General features: G+C 42.0%; 2 long non-coding RNA genes across 3 annotated transcripts; both read right to left on the reverse strand.

Annotated features, from left to right (window-relative positions):
- Positions 1-13,556: 13,556 nt before the first annotated feature.
- LOC125520353 lies at positions 13,557-14,308 on the reverse strand. The gene is made up of 2 exons (XR_007288632.1): positions 14,181-14,308; positions 13,557-14,092 (listed from the first exon to the last, which is right to left on the reverse strand). It is a non-coding gene; the product is annotated as an uncharacterized LOC125520353 (long non-coding RNA).
- Positions 14,309-18,190: 3,882 nt separating this feature from the next.
- Positions 18,191-20,885, reverse strand: LOC125520352. Of its 2 annotated transcripts, XR_007288630.1 has the most exons (3): positions 20,675-20,865; positions 18,778-20,601; positions 18,191-18,249 (listed from the first exon to the last, which is right to left on the reverse strand). It is a non-coding gene; the product is annotated as an uncharacterized LOC125520352 (long non-coding RNA). The 2 variants fall into 2 exon arrangements; XR_007288629.1 differs by lacking the exon at positions 18,191-18,249 and having other exon boundaries at positions 19,665-20,601; positions 20,675-20,885.
- Between the last annotated feature and the right edge of the window lie 583 nt (positions 20,886-21,468).

Raw genomic sequence — 21,468 nt, forward strand, 5'->3', positions numbered from 1 at the left:
GGTGCATACTCAGGGAGAACACTTCTTGATAATTAGTGAGAGATCATCTTATAATGCTACCGTCAATCAAAGCAAGATAAGATGCATAAAAGATAAACATCACATGCAATCAATATAAGTGATATGATATGGCCATCATCATCTTGTGCTTGTGATCTCCATCTCCGAAGCACCGTCGTGATCACCATCGTCACCGGCGTGCCACCTTGATCTCCATCGTAGCATCGTTGTCGCCTCGCCAAGCATGTGCTTCCACGACTATCGCTACCGTTTAGTGATAAAGTAAAGCATTACATTGCGATTGCATTGCATACAATAAAGCGACAACCATATGGCTCCTGCCAGTTGCCGATAACTCGGTTACAAAACATGATCATCTCATACAATAAAATTTCAGCATCATGTCTTGACCATATCACATCACAACATGCCCTGCAAAAACAAGTTAGACGTCCTCTACTTTGTTGTTGCAAGTTTTACGTGGCTGCTACGGGCTTAAGCAAGAACCAATCTTACCTACGCATCAAAACCACAACGATAGTTTGTCAAGTTGGTGCTGTTTTAACCTTCGCAAGGACCGGGCGTAGCCACACTCAGTTCAACTAAAGTTGGAGAAACTGTCACCCACAAGCCACCTCTGTGCAAAGCACGTCGGGAGAACCGGTCTCGCGTAAGCGTACGCGTAATGTCGGTCCTGGGGCCGCTTCATCCAACAATACCGCCGAACCAAAGTATGACATGCTGGTAAGCAGTATGACTTATATCGCCCACAACTCACTTGTGTTCTACTCGTGCATATAACATCAACATATAAAACCTAGGCTCGGATGCCACTGTTGGGGAACGTAGTAATTTCAAAAAATTCCTACGCACACGCAAGATCATGTGATGCATAGCAACGAGAGGGGGGAGTGTGATCTACATACCTAGTAGATCGACAACGGAAGCGTTTGGTTGATGTAGTCGTACGTCTTCACGATCCGACCGATCAAGCACCGAAACTACGGCACCTCCGAGTTCTAGCACACGTTCAGCTCGATGACGATCCCCGGACTCCGATCCAGCAAAGTGTCGGGGAAGAGTTCCGTCAGCACGACGGCGTGGTGACGATCTTGATGTACTACAGCAGCAGGGCTTCGCCTAAACTCCGCTACAATATTATCGAGGACTATGGTGGCTGGGGGCGCCGCACACGGCTAAGGAAAAGATCACGTGGATCAACTTGTGTGTCTCTAGGGTGCCTCTGCCTCAGTATATAAAGGACCAAAGGGGGGAGGCTGGCCGGCCAAGGAGGGCGCGCCAGGAGAGTCCTACTCCCTCTGGGAGTAGGATTCCCCCCCCCCCAATCCTAGTTGGAATAGGACTTCGCGGAGGGGGGAAAAGAGAGAGAGGGGCCGGCCCCCTCTCCTTGTCCTATTCGGACCAAGGGAGGGGAGGGGCGCGCGGCCCATGGGGCTGCCTCTTCTCTTTTCCACTAAGGCCCATATGGCCCATATAGCTCCCGGGGGGTTCCGGTAACCTCCCGGTACTCCGGTAAAATCCCGATTTCACCCGGAACACTTCCAATATCCAAACATAGGCTTCCAATATATCAATCTTTATGTCTCACCATTTCGAGACTCCTCGTCATGTCCGTGATCACATCCGGGACTCCGAACAACCTTCGGTACATCAAAATGCATAAACTCATAATATAACTGTCATCGTAACCTTAAGCGTGCGGACCCTACGGGTTCGAGAACAATGTAGACATGACCGAGACACGTCTCCGGTCAATAACCAATAGCGGGACCTGGATGCCCATATTGGCTCCTACATATTCTACGAAGATCTTTATCGGTCAGACCGCATAACAACATACGTTGTTCCCTTTGTCATCGGTATGTTACTTGCCCGAGATTCGATCGTCGGTATTCCAATACCTAGTTCAATCTCGTTGCCGGCAAGTCTCTTTACTCGTTCTGTAATACATCATCCTGCAACTAACTCATTAGTTGCAATGCTTGCAAGGCTTAAGTGATGTGCATTACCGAGAGGGCCCAGAGATACCTCTCCGACAATCGGAGTGACAAAACCTAATCTCGAAATACGCCAACCCAACATGTACCTTTGGAGACACCTGTAGACTCCTTTATAATCACCCAGTTACGTTGTGACGTTTGGTAGTACCCAAAGTGTTTCCTCCGGTCAAACGGGAGTTGCATAATCTCATAGTCATAGGAACATGTATAAGTCATGAAGAAAGCAATAGCAACATACTAAACGATCAGGTGCTAAGCTAATGGAATGGGTCATGTCAATCAGATCATTCTCTTAATGATGTGATCCCGTTAATCAAATAACAACTCATTGTTCATGGTTAGGAAACATAACCATCTTTGATTAACGAGCTAGTCAAGTAGAGGCATACTAGTGACACTTTGTTTGTCTATGTATTCACACATGTATTAAGTTTCCGGTTAATACAATTCTAGCATGAATAATAAACATTTATCATGATTATAAGGAAATAAATAATAACTTTATTATTGCCTCTAGGGCATATTTCCTTCATCTAGCATGGCAGACGGGTTACGCAGAAAACTCGTGTGTGATAGGGCACAAATCGCACACAGTTCATATGTTGGCCCGTGTGCCTTACATACTGTTTCTCAAACGGTTCATTACGACAGACCGTATGGTTTCACTACGTCATTAGAAATGCTTAATCACCGATACCACACGTGCGAAAGAATTTAGCGTGTGCTGCATCGCAAACGATTACATTTTGGAAGGCCTCTGGATCACTGTTCCATATCCCCAACGGTTTCTAGGTCATGTAGGAAGGACCCCCTATCGCACACACTCACTTGGCGACGGTTCCGAAGGCCGTCGCGGTAAGGGGTTAAAAACCATTTGTTTAGGACCGACGCGCACCAGTGTCCTGATACGTCTCCGTCGTATCTACTTCTCCAAACACTTTTGCCCTTGTTTTGGACTCTAACTTGCATGATTTGAATGGAACTAACCCGGACCGGCGCTGTTTTCAGCATAATTACCATGATGTTATTTATGTGCAGAAACAAAAGTTCTCGGAATGACTTGAAACTTCACGGAACAACTTTTCGGAAATAATAAAAAATCCTTGCAAAAGATGAAGACCAGGGGGCCCACCACCTGTCTACGAGGGTGGGGCGCGCCCCCCTAACTCGTGGGCCCCCTGGAGCTCCTCCGACCTCAACTCTAACTCTATATATTTGGTTTCGGGGAGAAAAAAATCAGGAAGAAGGATTCATCGCATTTTACGATACTAAGCCGCCGCCAAGCCCTAAAACCTCTCGGGAGGGCTGATCTGGAGTCCGTTCGGGGCTCCGGAGAGGGGAATCCGTCGCCATCGTCATCATCAACCATCCTCCATCACCAATTTCGTGATGCTCACCGTCGTGCGTGAGTAATTCCATCGTAGGCTTGCTGGACAGTGATGGGTTGGATGAGATCTATCATGTAATCGAGTTAGTTTTGTTAGGGCTTGATCCCTAGTATCCACTATGTTCTGAGATTGATGTTGCTATGACTTTGCTATGCTTAATGCTTGTCACTAGGGCCCGAGTGCCATGATTTCAGATCTGAACCTATTATATTTTCATCAATATATGAGAGTTCTTGATCCTATCTTGCAAGTCTATAGTCACCTATTATGTGTTATGATCCGTTAACCCCGAAGTGACAATAATCGGGATACTTACCGGTGATGACCATAGTTTGAGGAGTTCATGTATTCACTATGTGCTAATGCTTTGTTCCGGTACTCTATTAAAAGGAGGCCTTAATATCCCTTAGTTTCCATTAGGACCCCGCTGCCACGGGAGGGTAGGACAAAAGATGTCATGCAAGTTCTTTTCCATAAGCACGTATGACTATATTCGGAATACATGCCTACATTACATTGATGAACTGAAGCTAGTTCTGTGTCACCCTACCTCGTGGGCCCCCTGGAGCTCCTCCAACCTCAACTCCAACTCTATATATTTGGTTTCATGGAGAAAAAAATTAGGAAGAAGGATTCATCGCGTTTTACGATACGGAGCCGCCACCAAGCCCTAAAACCTCTCGGGAGGGCTGATCTGGAGTCCGTTCGAGGCTCCGGAGAGGGGAATCCGTCACCATTGTCATCATCAACCATACTCCATCACCAATTTCATGATGCTCACCGCCATGCGTGAGTAATTCCATCGTAGGCTTGCTGGACGGTGATGGGTTGGATGAGATGTATCATGTAATCGAGTTAGTTTTGTTAGGGTTTGATCCCTAGTATCCACTATGTTCTGAGATTGATGTTGCTATGACTTTGCTATGCTTAATGCTTGTCACTAGGGTCCGAGTGCCATGATTTCAGATCTGAACCTATTATGTTTTCATCAATATATGAGAGTTCTTGATCCTATCTTGCAAGTCTATAGTCACCTATTATGTGTTATGATCCGTTAACCCCGAAGTGACAATAATCGGGATACTTACAGGTGATGACCATAGTTTGAGGAGTTCATGTATTCACTATGTGCTAATGCTTTGTTCTGGTACTCTATTAAAAGGAGGCCTTAATATCCCTTACTTTCCATTAGGACCCCGCTGCAATGGCAGGGTAGGACAAAAGATGGCATGCAAGTTCTTTTCCATAAGAATGTATGACTATATTTGGAATACATGCCTACATTACATTGATGAACTAGAGCTAGTTCTGTGTCACCCTATGTTATGATTGTTACATGATGAACCGCATCCAGCATAATTCTCCATCATTGATCCATTGCCTACGAGCTTTCCATATACTATTCTTCGCTTATTTACTTTTCCGTTGCTATTGCTATCATCACTACAAAATACCAAAAACAGTACTTTTGCTATCATTACCTTTTGCTACCGTTACCACTAGTATCATATTATTTTGCTACTAAACACTTTGCTGCAGATATTAAGTTTCCAGGTGTGGTTGAATTGACAACTCAGCTGCTAATACTTGAGAATATTCTTTGGCTCCCCTTGTGTTGAATCAATAAATTTGGGTTGAATACTCTACCCTCGAAAACTGTTGCGATCCCCTATACTTGTGGGTTATCAAGACTATTTTCTAGCGCCATTGCCGGGGAGCATAGCTCTATTCTTTGAGTCACTTGGGATTTATATCTGCTTATCATTATGAAGAAGTTGAAAGATCTAAGAACCAAGATTTATCCCTCAACTACGAGGGGAGGTAAGGAACTGCCATCTAGCTCTGCACTTGATTCACCTTCTGTTTTGAGTAAGCTTGCGACACCTAAACCTGCTTCTGCTATTCGTTCTGATATGTCACATGTTATTGATGATGCCACTTCTGCTATTCATGATACTTATGATGAAACTACTTCTATGCTTGATACTACTGTGCCACTTGGTGAATTTCTTGATGAACAACTTGCTAGGGTTAGAGAGTGAAAATATTGAATCTGATAATATTGATGGAAGTGATGATGAAGACTCACCTGTTATTCCTGAGGGTTATGTTTTTGATAAAGAAGCTTCTTTAGCTATTTTAGCTTGCAAAGATAGATACGAACTCAAGAGGTTATTAGCTAAATGGAAGCAGCAATCTCTTAATGCTAGAATGAAACTTGATCCTGCTTTTGCTACTTCACCTATCTGTGTTACCGATAAGGATTATGAATTCTCTGTTGATCCTGATATAATTACTTTGGTTGAATCCGATCCTTTTCATGGCTATGAATCTGAAACTGTTGTGGCACATCTTACTAAATTAAATGATATAGCCACCCTGTTCACTACTGACGAGAGAACTCATTACTTTTATATCCTTAAAATATTTTCATTCTCATTAAAGGGTGATGCTAAGATATTGTTTAATTCTCTTGATCCTGGTTGTGTGCGTAGTCCCCAGGATATGATTTATTACTTCTCTGCTAAATATTTCCCTGCTCATAAGAAACAAGCTGCTTTAAGGGATATATATAATTTTGTGCAAATTGAAGAAGAGAGTCTACCACAAGCTTGTGGGAGGCTTCTCAAGCTACTTAATGCTTTGCCTGATCATCCTCTTAAGAAAAATGAAATACTTGATATCTTTTATAATGGACTAACCGATGCCTCCAGAGATTACCTGGATAGTTGTGCTGGTTCTGTTTTCAGGGAAAGAACACCGGATGAAGCTAAAATTCTATTGAATAATATGTTGATAAATGAAAATAATTGGACACTTCCTGAGCCAACTCCCGAGCCTATTCCTAAACCAACTCCGAAGAAGAGGGGTGTTCTATTTCTCAGTCCTTAAGATATGCAAGAGGCAAAGAAATCTATGAAATAAAAAGGTATTAAAGCTGAAGATGTTAAGAATTTACCTCCTATTGAAGAAATACACGGTCTTAATTTACCGCCTGTTGAAGAAACATATGATCTTAATCCATTACCTATTGAAGAAATACATGGTCTTGATAACCCGACACAGGTAGTAAAGGTAAATTCTCTCTATAGATATGATAAAGCTGAAATCCCTCTTACTAAGTTTGCTAGCCCATGCTTAGATGAGTTTGATAAATTTATGGCTAAGCAAGAAGATTTTAATGCTTATTTTGGTAGACAATTGCAATACAATTCAAATATGCTTGAACACTTGGGTGATTATATGGCTAATGTCAAGGGTGAACTTAAACTTATTAGTAAACATGCTTCTATGGTTACCACTCAAGTAGAACAAGTACTTAAGGCTCAAAATGATTTGCTCAATGAATTGAATAGTAAGAATAATGATTATGCTGTTAGAGTGGCTACTAGAACTAGTAAAATGACTCAGGAACCTTTGTATCCTAAAGGCCATCCTAAGAGAATTGAGCAAGATTCTCAGAGAAATAATATAGATGCACCTAGTCCTTCTAAAAGGAAGAAAAAGAAAAATGATAGGACTTTGCATGCTTCTAGTGAACCTATTGCTCAACCACCTCAGAATCCAAATGATATTTCTATTTTTGATGCTGAAACACAATCTGGTAATGAACCTGAAACTAGTGATAATGTTAATGATAAGGTTCATGATGATGCTCAACCTAGCAATGATAATGATATAGAAATTGAACCTGCTGTTGATCTTGATAACCCACAATCAAAGAATCAACGTTATGATAAGAAAGACTTTGTTGCTAGGAAACATGGTAAGGAAAGAGAACCATGGGTTCAGAAACCTATGCATTTTCCTCCCAAACCATCCAAGAAAAAGGATGATGAGGATTTTGAGCGCTTTGCTGAAATGATTAGACCTATCTTTTTGCGTATGCGATTAACTGATATGCTCAAAATGAATCCTTATGCTAAGTATATGAACAAAATTGTTACAAATAAGAGAAAGATACCGGAAGCTGAAATTTCCACCATGCTTGCTAATTATACTTTTAAGGGTGGAATACCAAAGAAACTTGGAGATCCAGGAGTACCCACTATACCATGCTCCATTAAAAGAAACTATGTTAAAACTGCTTTATGTGATCTTGGAGCCGGTGTTAGTGTTATGCCTCTCTCTTTATATCGTAGACTTGATTTGAATAAGTTGACACCTACTGAAATATCTTTGCAAATGGCTGATAAATCAACTGCTATACCTGTCGGTATTTGTGAGGGTGTGCTTGTTGTAGTTGCAAACATTACTATTTTAACGGACTTTGTTATTCTTGATATTCCCGAGGACGATAATATGTCAATTATTCTTGGAAGACCCTTTTTGAATACTGTAGGGGCTGTTATTGATTGCACTAAAGGCAATGTCACTTTTCATGTTAATGGTAATGAGCATACGGTACACTTTCTGAGGAAACAACCTCAAGTTCATAGTATCAACTCTATTGGAAAAATTCCATCAATTATATTTGGAGGTTTTGAATTTCCTCTTCCTACTGTCAAGAAGAAATATGATATTCTTATTATTGGGGATGTGCATATCCCCGTTGAGGTAACATAGTGTTATTCGAAATTTCTCCGGTTCCATGTTATTCGGAATGAGTTTGTTAACAAGACTTGATCAACCTTGTTAGTGGATTCCTTTTGATGATCATGAGATGGATGAAACTAGAAGGCACAACTCTCTGTACCCTCCTTTTACTTTCTGTTATTTATAATAAATAAAATAAAAATAGTATTTTTCTGTCTGTTATCTGATTATTCCTGCAATATAAAAATACCTCGAAAATAAAAAGTTCTCCAAATACCCTAAAATTTAAATATGATTTTTCTGGAATATTTGGCACTGAGAACACAGCAGGAGGAGTTGGCACCAGGCCACGAGGGTGAGGGGCGTGCCCTACCCCCCGGGCACGCCCCCTGCCTCATGGGCCCACGGTGGCCCTCTTTCACTTATCCCTTCACCCACACACTCCTTCCTCCCACAAACACAAATACCCAGCTCAAGCACGAGTTCTAGCTCATCTTGCTGCCATTTTCGATCTCCTTGCTCAAAGCACTTTTCACAAAACTGCTTGGGGAGATTGTTCCTTGGTATGTGACTCCTCCATTGGTCCAATTAGTTTTTGTTCTAGTGCTTTATTCATTGCAAATCCATGCTGCCTAGGTGACCCTGTTCTTGAGCTTGCATGTCAAATTTATTTGGTCAAAAGTAGTTTTGATGCATGATATAGGCTCTAGGCACTTGTAGGAGTAGTTGTTATCAATTTTGTTGAGTTTGGTTTACTTTTATTTTGAAGTGACTAAAAATTTCAGAATTTTTTAGAAAATAATGAAGATACTTTTGAGGGGCTCATCGAGCCGAAGCTCGAAGGAAAAGGCACAGAAGCCCAAGTATAATTTGCCTCGCACCGTGGAGGTTCGGTCGTGTGAATGGCCTTCCGATGATTTCTTGAGAGCAACCGGGATTTATGAAGATTTTTATGAATTGGCTGAGAATGCAGGCCTCACCGCCTTCCTCCACGACCAACGCGGCCAGTATCTCTTACTCACAAATATCTTTGTGCAAAACTTTCATTTCCATTCTAGGAGCTCACCACCTACGGTGGAGTTTTATTTATATGATGAGCATAAGGAGACGTCACTTTATGATTTTTGTCGGGTTTGTTTGGTCCCTTTCGAGGGCACGACATGGGAACCACATCCCAGCGATGTGTATGGGTTTATTGATACCATCACTGTAGGGGAAACGAGGAAGGTTTCCGATGCACGAATCACTAGCATACATTTTCCTTTTTTATGCTACTTTGCAATATTTGCTAGTCGTTGCTTAATTGGTCGCGGAAACTGTGGAAACCTTAGTGTTCTTGATATTATTATTTTGTTCCACGGTTTATTCAGTGATAACTCTGTTAGTACGGGCGGTATTATTGCTAAACGGTTAAGTCTGAACCGTACAAAGGGCCCCATCTTTGGAGGCATCTATGCTTCACGCCTAACTGCACATTTTAACATACCTATTAGGCATTATGAGAAGGAAGAAAAATTGCTACCTCGTGTTTACTTAGATTATAAGAGCATGGTAGCACACGATTTTATTGTTAAGAATAGGGAAGGGGAGCTTAAATACAAATTGTTCTTTGATAAACATCATCCTGAGACTGTTACCCTTCCTGCTCCTTCCTTGTTTGATTTATCTGCAGGCCAGTACCTTGTTTCGTTAGAGGCTATTCACGCCAATCGGAACCCTACATCAGCCAAAGAGCCAGAGCCGGAACCACAAGTTGATCCTCCACGACAATCTAATTACCATTGGGATCCGGAAATGATTGCTAACCAGTGGCAGTCAGAGTCTTCTTCTTCGCAGTACGACCCCAACTATTACTATGGATATCCGCCAGGCCAACCGTGGCCATAGACCAACTTAGGCCAAAAGCCTAAGCTTGGGGGAGTACGTATTTCTCACCGACATTATATTCATGTTCACACACTTATTGCTAGATGTCGGTGCTCATACTTTTTCATTGTATCATCCATGTTAGTTTATTTTCCTTTTTATGCTTTCTTCTTGTGTGTTTAATAAACCTTAAGAAAAACCAAAAAAAATTAGTTGTAGCTTTTAATTAGTCCACTTTCCATGCTTGTAGTAGTAACTAAAAAAGAAAACCCAAAAAGATTTCCTGTTCTTCTTTTACTTGTTGGGAGCTCTCCCATGTAAATAGTTTTATTTCTTTTCTTTTCTTTGGGGGTCGATAGGAGAAGACCATAATTAAATTGTTGAAGTGGCTATTATATGCATTATTGTTGATCTGACAAAAAGAGCCCATATTTCCTTGTCTTCTCCTGCTTATTGAATGCTTGCAGATTCCAGCTTAGTCCAATGCACGTGCACTATTATTATTATTCACACTATTCGGTCGTGCAAGTGAAAGGCAATTATGACGATATATGATGGACTGACTGAGATGAGAAAAGCTGGTATGAACTCGACCTCTCTTATTTTTGTAAATATGATTAGTTCATCGTTCCTAATTCAGCCTATTATGAATAAACATGTTTACAATGAAAATTAGATATCATAGTTTCTTGTGCCATACTTGATTAGCTAGGAGCTTATAATGGTTTACCTTGCGTGCCAACATGCTATTAAAATGGTTGTGATGTGGTATGATAGGGTGGTATCCTCCTCTGAATAATTTAAATGACTTGACTTGGCGCATGTTCACGCATGTAGTTGAAACAAAATCAACATAGCCTTCACGATATTTATGTTCATGGTGGATTATATCCTACTCATGCTTGCATTCGGTGTTGATTAATTTTAATGCATGTTCATGACTGTTGTCGCTCTCTTGCTGGTTGCTTCCCAGTCTTTTGCTAGCCTTCACCTGTACTAAGCGGGAATACTGCTTGTGCATCCAACTCCATAAACCCCAAAGTTATTCCATATGAGTCCACCATACCTACCTATTTACGGTATCTACCTGCCATTCCAAGTAAATTTGTATGTGCCAAACTCTAAACCTTTAAATAAATATCCGGTTTTGTATGCTCGAATAGCTCATGTATCAACTAGGGTTGTCTGTATCTTCCATGTTAGGCGGGTTATTCTCAAGAGGAGTGGACTCCGCTCCTCACTCACGAGAAAGTGGCTGGTCACCGGGATGCCCAGTCCCATGCTTTATGCAAACTAAATCAAAATAATTGCAAACAAAACTCCCCCTGGGACTCTTGTTAGTTGGAGGCACTCGTTGTTTCGAGCAAGCCATGGATTGATGCTTGTTGGTGGAAGGGGGAGTATAAACTTTACCGTTCTGTTTGGGAACCGCCTAGAATGTGTGTAGCATGAAAGATATTGCCATCTCTTGGTTGTTATGTTGACAATGAAAGTATACCGCTCAAAATATTATTCATCTCTATTTCAAAACCGAGCTCTGGCACCTCTACAAATCCCTGCTTCCCTCTACGAAGGGCCTATCTATTTACTTTCACGTTGAGTCATCATCCTCTTATTAAAAAGCAACAGTTGGAGAGCACCGCTGTCATTTGCATTCATTATTGTTAGTTTACATTGAGTATGACTTGACTGGATATCTTTTACCATGAATTACAATGTCTAGTCAGTCCTTGATCTTTAAAGGTGCTCTGCATTTATGTTTTGCGGTCTCGCAAAGGGCTAGCGAGATACCATCTTGTTATATCATATTATGATTGTTTTGAGAAAGTGTTGTCATCCGAGATTTATTATTATTGCTCGCTAGTTGATTATGCCATTGGTATGACTAAACTTGAGACCTAAGCGTTATTGTGAATGTGGTTAGTCATAATCTTTGCTGAAAACTTGAGTGCTGGCTTTACATATTTATAACAACAAGAGCAAACAGAGTTTGTAAAAGTTTTTCTTTATCACTTTCAGTTTATCAACTGAATTGCTTGAGGACAAGCAAATGTTTAAGCTTGGTGGAGTTGATACGTCTCCGTCGTATCTACTTTTCCAAACACTTTTGCCCTTGTTTTGGACTCTAACTTGCATGATTTGAATGAAACTAACCCGGACTGACGCTCTTTTCAGCATAATTGCCATGGTGTTATTTATGTGCAGAAACAAAAATTCTCGGAATAACCTGAAACTTCACGGAACAAATTTTCGGAAATAATAAAAAATCCTTGCAAAGGATGAAGACCAGGGGGCCCACCACCTGTCCACGAGGGTGGGGGCGCGCCTGCCCCCCTAGGGCGCGCCCCCCTACCTCGTGGGCCCCCTGGAGCTCCTCCAACCTCAACTCCAACTCTATATATTTGGTTTCGTGGAGAAAAAAATCAGGAAGAAGGATTCATTGTGTTTTACGATATGGAGCCGCCACCAAGCCCTAAAACCTCTCGGGAGGGCTGATCTGGAGTCCGTTCGAGGCTCCGGAGAGGGGAATCCGTCGCCATCGTCATCATCAACCATACTCCATCACCAATTTCATGATGCTCACCGCCATGCGTGAGTAATTCCATCGTAGGCTTGCTGGACGGTGATGGGTTGGATGAGATGTATCATGTAATCGAGTTAGTTTTGTTAGGGTTTGATCCCTAGTATCCACTATGTTCTGAGATTGATGTTGCTATGACTTTGCTATGCTTAATGCTTGTCACTAGGGTCCGAGTGCCATGATTTCAGATCTGAACCTATTATGTTTTCATCAATATATGAGAGTTCTTGATCCTATCTTGCAAATCTATAGTCACCTATTATGTGTTATGATCCGTTAACCCCGAAGTGACAATAATCGGGATACTTACAGGTGATGACCATAGTTTGAGGAGTTCATGTATTCACTATGTGCTAATGCTTTGTTCTGGTACTCTATTAAAAGGAGGCCTTAATATCCCTTACTTTCCATTAGGACCCCGCTGCAATGGCAGGGTAGGACAAAAGATGGCATGCAAGTTCTTTTCCATAAGAATGTATGACTATATTTGGAATACATGCCTACATTACATTGATGAACTAGAGCTAGTTCTGTGTCACCCTATGTTATGATTGTTACATGATGAACCGCATCCGGCATAATTCTCCATCATTGATCCATTGCCTATGAGCTTTCCATATACTGTTCTTCGCTTATTTACTTTTCCGTTGCTATTGCTATCATCACTACAAAATACCAAAAACATTACTTTTGCTATCATTACCTTTTGCTACCGTTACCACTAGTATCATGTTATTTTGCTACTAAACACTTTGTTGCAGATATTAAGTTTCCAGGTGTGGTTGAATTGATAACTCAGCTGCTAATACTTGAGAATATTCTTTGACTCCCCTTGTGTCGAATCAATAAATTTGGGTTGAATACTCTACCCTCGAAAACTGTTGCGATCCCCTATACTTGTGGGTTATCATGTCCTCGTCTGACAATTCAGCAACATAATACGTTGCAGCCTGTGTAGGTCAGCACATGGAATATGCTGGCAAGATAACACCATAGAGCAATGAACAGAACAACAGCTAACACTACATGGATATATGGCTGGTGGAGGCTCTATGGTTAACATTTGCATAAAGCTAATTTTCCCTACATCAAAGGAATATATTTTATTTAACTACAAAGTTTGTTGAAAACATTGAGAAGGTAACCCCAACTCAATACCAAAACTAAAAGTTATAACCCGACAAATTAATTAAGCGATGTGCTGAGAACAAGATAATAATTCAAACACCAGATACTCAAGATGTCCATAATCGGGGACACGGCTAACTATGATTAGTTTGTACACTCTGCAGAGGCTTGCACACTTTTCCTCACAAGACTCGATCTCCTCCATTGTATTTCTTACACTACATGATGTTTGAGAAACAGATGACCGAGACACAGTATTTCCGAAGAGGTCCCCTTAACCGATACATAGGCCGGTACACCTACAATCCCCTACATCTGCTAGCCCATCATGGAAAGGATTCCCACAACTTACTCAACTATGCTAGAGCCCATAATGGCTTGTGGCTGCACACAGAAGTTTCTAGCATTAATAATCTTATGATCCCTTTGAGCCTGGGTGGCAAACCATAGGATGGTCACACGGATACCCCGGGATCTCCTTGGACAACACTGGATTCCCCAGGTGCCATGTAACGACCCGGATTTGATAGAATCCAAGTCTGTGTGCTTACTGTGCTATCCCTGAATCATAGCTAGCACACACAGTAACAAAAATGAATATCAGTAAGACATACATCATTCTACTACAACGGTAGATCCAGATATATATATAAATCATACCTTAGGCACAGCTCAAGCTGGCAGATAATACAGTGGAATTATACGTAGTCACTAAGTTAGGCTCCATCAACGCCACTGGGCTCGTTGAGTGTAGACCATAACCCTATCGTCTCTTAATCTGTCAAGATCTACACATGACAGGTGCAGGTGAGTACATGAAATGTACTCGCAAGTTTCAAAGGAAAGTTTAACAGAATATATATGCAGGATAAGTATTGTGGAGGTTTCATTTGCGTAAAGCCAATTTTCTCCTATACTAAATTTTATAAACTATTTTTGGAATAGAAACAGTTTTTAGTTTAAAAAGTAGGAGTGAGACACTTGGATATACGCACCAGTGCTCAGTCTCCAAACTAATTTTAAAACATAGGTTGAAGTGAAACACATTCTCTGTGCTCACTCCTCAACTTTAACCCTTAAAAATAGATTTTTACAAAAGAGAGGGGAGATTCTTCTTCAGTAAGTCTTCAGTTGCTCAATTTGCCCGTAACCGGGGGCACGGCTAATCGATTAGGTTAAACCCTCTGCAGAGGTCGTACACGTTCCCCACATGACACAACCAACCCCGTTTACCATTACACACTTGGGTGTACGACTAGGAGGAGATTGTGACGAAGCCTTTCCGTAACAGCCCCCTATACCTGACCAAGCCGCCCGCAACTTAGGCAATGAAAGCCCCTCTCCGATGGCGGTCCTGAGGTAAGGGTTTCCCGTTAGTACTAAGCTAAGCCAGAGCCCATAGTAGCATGTGGCTGTACTGGAAGCTACATCAAACTGTACTTGAAAGATCTCATTCCCCTGGACGGCGGTCCCCACCAAAAACCGTGTGCAAGACCCCAGTGGGCGCATTCACTGCAAGACCCCGATGGGCACAATCACGTGTAGACGCTCCCGTCATACTATCCTGCCGCCCAGGGAGTAGAAGTAAAACAATATATAATTTTGTTTTAAAAAGATTTTCTCAAACTTTGCTCCAAAGAGAGCAAGTTTAAAGTTTAAAACAAGTTTGGTTTTCATCCCACCCATTTTGTGCAAGCATGGCTAATGGTGAGTCTTGAACCTATGGCTCTAGATAAATATAATACTTTGCAAAACTTTTATAAAACATGCATAGTATTAAAATTTAAAGAGTTATGCATAGTATGAAAATATAGGTCGAAGCATGATCAATTTGCAACTTCCCTTTAGTTTCGTAGTCACAAGGTTCTACCTCCTCGTAGAATTCACCTTCGCACTCGTCGCAATCTAACGCGATAAATAACTCAAGTAAGACACTCGGCATATCCACATTCACATAAAAATGATTCAAGCAAGCATTCAACACACAAATAACATCCAAATGAAAATCCAAATAACAACACAAATTATTCGATTGCCACTATCATAATTTCTAGGGCACAGTTAGGGTGATATAGAATCAGGTGTGGTCTTGAAAGAAAATATGACATAGTAATATTCTAGGGTTGGAAATGATACTAAGTGAAGATCTTGGTTTGATATAGAAGATGGGTTGTGAGACAAGTTCTTACAACAAATTCTATCATGAGATTATTCGGAATATTTGACTTGGGTTAAATAAAACTGGCGTGGCATAAGTTTCAAGATAAAAGGATTAAATTCTTAATCTTGTCACTTCAAAGTTTTGTGGTCATATCAAATGTCCAGAGAAGTTTCCTAGGGATTAATCTAAGAGTTTTACCCTATAGTCAAATTTTATTTTAACTAAGTTATTAAATGATGATCCAAGAAGGTCAAACCAAGGTGTTGATGATAAAACAGCATCTAAACTATGTTGGAAAACTAATCCATCAGTCCAACAGCAAGGTTAGGTCCTAAGGTCCAACTTCCATATATAAAACATTTTTATATGGTTTACAGAATAAAAGATATAGCAAAATTACTCAAATTCGTATTTAAATCAAAACTAAATTTTAATTAGCGCAAAAGTGAGATTTATAATTTTTATAATAAACTAAGGTCTACAGCTATCCAGGGATATCTTATTTGTTGAATTCCGAGCTGTAGATTAAAAGATATGAATTTCTGAAGGTTAGGTATTTTTCTGGGAATTAATTACGAGATGTTAATATGAGCTGCCACGTGGCGTGTTACTACAGGCTGATACCCCTTCGCGTTTTTTTTAACTAACAGAGGAGGGCTACGGTGCTTGGATCGTGATCAAACGATCAGGAAAAGGGAGGGAAGGAGCTCACCGGACTTGAGGTCGCCGGCGATGGAGAAGACGGCGGCGGTGCTCGGGTTCGGCGTTGGTGAGGGCTCCGGCGTAGTACAAGCGGCGTACGAGGGAGAGGAGGCCCGTGCAAGCTCGAGGATAACCACGGAGGGTTCGGCCCTGTCCTCGGGCAACCGTGAGGTCTCGCCGGAGTTGGGCGGAGCTCCGGCGGATGCGATGACGAAAAACAGCGCGCTCCGGCTGTACAATCGAACAAGATAAAGGTTCAACAAGATGCGAATCCACTGGACGGAGAGAAAGGTTCAGGATTTGGGGCATGGGCGTTCAGGATTTGGGGCATGGGGTACCTCGGTCGCGACGGAATCGTCGTCGGACTTCGATGCTTTGTCGGATTCCGGCGAGCAATTGCCCGCAGGAGGGATCGAAGTAGAGAGGGCTTTTGAGCGTGATGATGTAGGGGAGTGGGATGTATCCAGAGATGATATTTATAGGTGCGAGGGAAGTCCATACGAAGAGATCCAGGACGATCTTAGTGCGGCCAATAATGGCTGTTCGTGCATGTACGTTTCACGGATCCATTCGACGAATTTAAGCAGCAATGTTGAGTTTTGATTCCCTGAATGGACTCGTAATAATGTCCTCCGCATTTTTTGTGTAGACGCTGAAGTGAAACGGGCAAGGAATTAACTGGGAGGAGGGGAGGAAGAGGAGGCCATGCTTGTTCCTCTCTGTTCCTGAAGGTTGAACGAAGAGAGGTACAAGAAGACAGCGCCTGGGCCTTGCGCTAAACGAAAGTGAGATGGGCCTTAGTGGGAAAAGTGTGGGTTGTGCTGCAGCTACGCCATAAAAACAAATGGCCTTAGCCCAAACGGAAAACAATTTTTAAAGAAATTACAAATTGTTGGAATTAAAAGTATTGCTAAAATAAATAATTAAAATGTGTATGTTAATCATAATTTTATTTAGAGTCCACAAAAAATAGTTTTCAGAATTTCATAAAATTAATTTTGTGCACAAACTACTATTACCTTTTTATGGCATAAATGAATTTACTCAAACAAATCGATATTGAGTTTTGCAAATTCACAAAACGATAATTTTACAAATTAAATATTTCCAAATATATTTTTGAAGAAGTCACATTATCTCCTCTCATTAACTTATATTTGGCATTAAATTCGATATAAGATCCAATTTCAATGAAACTCATTAATTCAAAGAACTCCAAATAAAATATTCATCCACTACATTTGATAAAGTCATTTTATTCTCACTCATATATTTGATTGTGGATATTCCGAAAGAATTGAATGCCCTTTGAATTCTTGAATAAACTTTCCAAACCATATTCTTTTTTTGGACAAAAATGTTATCAAATTTTTATTTAACATGGTTTGAAAACATTTAAACAAGGGCTCAAAAGTTTTAAATTCTTGAGAAAACTGAAGCAATTCATACAATATTACTTATTTATTAACATTCCAAAATTTAGAAAATTTTGGGATGTTACATGCCACAACCAATCTACCCAGATGTGTGTTAAAGTAGTCACCTCAAGTTAACCCTTAGTTAATAATAACTCTCACATCTTTCATGAATTCTCTCAAAACCAAACCATGTCTACGAGCATAGCATAGCAGTATAAGCATAACGTAGTAACTACCTAGGGTTTGATAAAAGGCAATAGGTTGCTACCTCATCAACTACTTCCCAATACCCACATGTTAATCAAAATCCTACTCATGCAATGTTTGAGGGTTGAAACTAATGCATAAAAACTGGGTAATAAAGGGATATGATCAAAGTGTTACTTGCCTTGCTGACGATCGGAAAACCCTAGAGATTCGTAGTAGCAAGCCTCGCACTTTGGAAACTCTATCATGAACGAACAATAGCATACATAAGCACTCAAGCATAAGATGAAAGGTAAAACCAAGAGAAAAGATCTAAACTGAAAGTTCAAGTGAAGAGCTTTGATTTGCAAAAAGAAACAATCAAATCGGAGTTACGAAACTCAAACTACGATAAAAAAGGGTTCAAATTCAAATCTGCTTGAAACCAAATTTTAAATTTTCAAAATCATGTTTAAGTTGATTATCTGGATAGAGGAAAACAAAGATTTTGGCGTTGGTTTCACTGGATTTGGACAAACGAGCAAAAAGTAGCGAAGGTTTAAAAACCAGGGACTAATCTGCGATAAAAGTAATTACGGATAGGTCCTTAGCCGAAAATAAAACTAAAAAGAAAAATCTATGAGAGGAACGTCCGCTAACAAAGACTAACGAACGAAATCGTTCGTTAACAGAGAAGAACGGGTGAACGTTCGCTAATTAGCGAACCCTAAAACAAAACCGATCTATTACGCGAAACCAAAAAAACCGGGCGGGTTAAATCGGTTTATACCGGTTCGGGTCGGAAAAACCGACGGCGGCGGCGACGTTCACCGACGACGGCGGGAGCGGCTCCGGCGAGTTGGGCGAGGCGTGGCAGCGAGCGGTGGCGGCGACGTGGCGCGGGAGGTGGCGCGGGGTGGCGGCGCGGCGCAGGCGGCGGCTACTGCAGGAGGCATGGGCGGCTACGGCGGCGGTGGCAGGCGGTGGCGGGGTGCGGCGGCTGAGGAGGAGGGGGTTGGGGGTCCGGCTCCTTATAAAGGTCGGGGGGTGACGGCTTGCGGGAGGGGCCAGCCGGGGCCATGTCGGTGCCGGACTCCGGTGGAGTCCCGGTCGGCCACGACGGGGAAGGCGGCGGTGGCTAGGCCAGCTGGGCCTTCGGCCCGGTCGGTCCGAAAGATTTATTTTAAAATAAAATTATAATTTCGCGCGAACGGAAAAATCCAAAAATAAAATAAATAAAAACCCTAAAATCCCAAAACAATTTTCACGGCCCTCTACTAATATTTAGGACCACGTAAACATTTTTCTGTAATAAAATGCGATTTTCCCTAATTTACTTGAATAAAATCTCAAATAAAAATCCAATAAAATAAATATTTTTATTTAAAATTAAATTTCCATTATTTTCTCTGTTTTGAAGAAGTAATATTATCTTCTCTCATTATTTATTTATTTGGAAATAATTTGGAAAAAATAATTTCAAATAAAATTCTCTTTGATCCAGTTTACCAATTTTAAAAATTTCAAAAATGGAATTTTATGAAAACCTCCAACTCTCTCAAATGGTCCTTGATTTGCTTAAGATCTTTAGAATCAAACTGTCCAAATAAAACCAATTCAAAAAATGCAAGAATCATGAATGCATATGATGACCTAAATGATTAATTAACATCCAAATTAAAAATTAGGATGTTACATATAAAGAATGGCGGCATGGCCGTTGAGGTGCACGATCTTGCAGGGCGTGCAAGAGTGCGCATTAACGTGGGTGGAGGCATGCCTATGCTTCTTGGCTGGAGGTTGAAGGCAATTTGATAGCCAGGGCGTGCCTGTTAGTAGCTAAGAGGCTCAGGTGCGCTCTCAGCTGTCTATCGATCATAAGATCGTGCGGCTGACGTTATCTCGTGAATTATGTATGGAAACTCACTAAATCTTCCCTAATAACGCCGCGACAATTTTCCAGAAAAACCCTTATGTTTTTAGATATTCAACCCGCAGTTCTATTTTAAATGGACCTAAGAAAACGTTTCATTTTTACAAAAACACCCTTTGTTTATTTGCATTCAACCCGCGATCCTGCGTCCGCCACCGCCGACCGCGCCCAGCGCCTTCACGCGCGGGCTCGCGCTCGAGCCTCCCCGCCGCCCCGCGCCGGCCAGCCACCAGAGCGCCGCCGTCGGACTAAGGCGCCAACCCTGCCCTCCTCTCCTTCCCTCCTGGCCCTCCACTTCTATCTCTCACCTCCCTCTCTTTTCTCTCTCTCTCTCCTTCGCAGGAAGCCATGGCCGTCGGGCCTTCATGCCACGAGCTCGCCGCCGGCCTGTGACTCAAAGAGAGGGAGACGGCGAGAGGCGGTCGAGGCCAACGTGGGAGATGCTCCCGCTGACACGCACATGCAGAATCGTGACGACGGGCGTCGGTGAAGATTCCGACGAATGACGCGGGCATGACGACGGGAGTTCTGAGATCTGGGCAGCGCCATTGTTGTGGTGCTGACACGCACATGCAAGATCGCGACGGCATGTGTCGGTGAAGGTTCCGAATGACGCGGGCGTGACAGCGGCAGTTCTGAGATCCATGGGCGGCGCCATTGTTGTGTTGGAGTTGGTACTTCCTGCTCGAGAGAGAAGAGAGGGTGAGAAGAGAGAGGGGAGACCGGGGAGAAGCGCGGGAAGGAGCTGGCTCACCAGCGGGGTCCTGCTGCAGATCGCCAGCGAGGGTGCGAGGAAGCGCTCGCTCGACTCACTCAAATTCGAGCTACGGGAGAGGGGCGCCTGCTCGTGCCTGCTTCTTGGACGAGGGAGCGAGAAGGCGCTCGCGCTCGAGCACGGCGGGGGATCTGTGGGAGGGATTCGCTTGAGATGGGGAAATTTGTTCTAATCCAGCTGACTATAAACAGTCGGGCCACGCGTCCACTACAGGGTCCCACGCACCGCTACCTCACCTCTTTTCTGGTTCAGTCGTTTCCTCCCACCGATCCCTATCCACACATGACCTTATGTCTCCACCATAGCACCCTGTATACATCAACTGACACACAATTTTTCATTTTACAGGGAAAGGGTCCCAACCGCCCCGGAAGCTGCATTAGATAAGACTATGGTGATACAAGTTAAATGGAGGTGCTAAAAAAAAGAAAAATACGGCACAACAATCAGATTTTACCAGAAGGACTCTAACATAAAAGTGGGAAAAATAACTAGGTCCTCTACCACCAATCTTGAACTGAAGCTCCAGAAATTGGACGACGCCGATGCAGCGAGGAGCACCACCCTGCAGGCCTATTCAAAAACTATTCATGAGTTACAAAATAGTTTATATGTTCATAAAATATTTGCTTATTCAAAATGATCATGGATTTCAAAAAATGTTCGCTAAATCAAAATATGTTAGTGGATTTCAAAAATTGTTCCACCAATTTCCAATTAAATATTCATCGAATCTAGAAATGTTTGCCCATTCAAAAAAATTGTTTAAAAAA

Source organism: Triticum urartu, chromosome 7 (assembly GCF_003073215.2).
Source record: "Triticum urartu cultivar G1812 chromosome 7, Tu2.1, whole genome shotgun sequence".
Taxonomy (NCBI): domain Eukaryota; kingdom Viridiplantae; phylum Streptophyta; class Magnoliopsida; order Poales; family Poaceae; genus Triticum; species Triticum urartu.